We start from the raw sequence: 1162 nt of genomic DNA, 5'->3' as shown, positions 1-1162 counted from the left end.
AATTGGATGGCCGTAAAGGGAGTTGTTGTTTGGGCAGAGTAAGAATTAAATTTTCGGTGAATTTGGAAATGAAACTAGTGAAAGGGAGAACATGTAAAAGAATCAAAAAGACCAAAAAACCCAGGAAGAGCTGTGGTATGATAGGAGCTCTTAGAGTTTGCCCAGATTAAAAGAGGATGATAGGTGGTTCACAGGAAAATATTGGGAGGATAAAGGTGTTGTTATGCAGGAAATCCCCTCTCAGAGTAGCACCTGGAGAGTTTCCAGTACTCTACCAGTCATCACTACAGGAGGGAGAGTCAAGCAGAGGCCTACCTATTCCATTCCTAGCTTGGTCAGAGGTTAGTGAGTGGAAGGCAATCTGCTACAAGTCAAAACTCACCCGTGCTGGGCAGCAGCATCATGGGAGGGAGTCGAGGGCCGAGATTTGAGTTACTGCACGGAAGGTGGCAATGGTAAACCATTTCCGTATTTTTACCAAGAAAACTCTATGGATACACGACCAGAACGGTTGCAGATGGAAGTGGGGCATTCTAGGAGAGATGTGTCTATGGCGTCGCTATGGGTCAGACACAACTCAGCAGCATTGTCACGTCAGGATGGACGTCACCAACAACAACGGTGAAACCGCCTTCCACTACACGATCCGGGGGGACAATCCTCAGGTGGTTCAGCTCCTGGGGAAGGGGCCCTCCGCTGGCCTGAACCACGTGAGCAACGAAGGGCAGACCCCTCTGCATCTGGCCTGCCAGCTGGGGCGGGAGGACATGGTCAGGGTGCTGCTGCAGTGCAACGCCCGGTGTCACGTGCTGGGACAGACTGGCTACCCCATCCACACGGCCGTGCAGTTCTCCCAGAAGGGGTGCGCCGAGTTGATCCTCAATAAGGACATCACCCAGATTCACAGCAAGGACCCCAACTTTGGGGCCACCCCACTCCACTGGGCCAAGACGGCAGAGGTGAGCGGCAGGGCGAAGCCGGAAGTCAGGCCCTTGCCCGTGGGCACCCGTCTAGAAGCCCTGCTTCTTCTGGTCCAGCCAGGGAGTCTGCACCCCCTGATTCCCGCGGGAAAAAGGGCCCTCCCTCCCACCACAGCCCCCAGCCTGCCAGGGGATCCAGCTTGGCTCGTTTCCATTGCTGAGCCAAGACTAGACAAACAGAT

The 1162-nt window shown here is 54.2% G+C and overlaps 1 non-coding gene across 1 annotated transcript; it reads left to right on the top strand.

Annotated features, from left to right (window-relative positions):
- Window positions 1–234: 234 nt before the first annotated feature.
- Window positions 235–372, top strand: LOC119926069. Its single transcript, XR_005449982.1, has one exon. It is a non-coding gene; the product is annotated as a small nucleolar RNA SNORA7 (small nucleolar RNA).
- Window positions 373–1162: the final 790 nt, after the last annotated feature.

This window comes from Tachyglossus aculeatus, chromosome 3 (assembly GCF_015852505.1).
Source record: "Tachyglossus aculeatus isolate mTacAcu1 chromosome 3, mTacAcu1.pri, whole genome shotgun sequence".
In the NCBI taxonomy this organism is placed as follows: Eukaryota; Metazoa; Chordata; class Mammalia; order Monotremata; family Tachyglossidae; genus Tachyglossus; species Tachyglossus aculeatus.
This window is presented reverse-complemented; position numbering and strand designations above follow the sequence as displayed.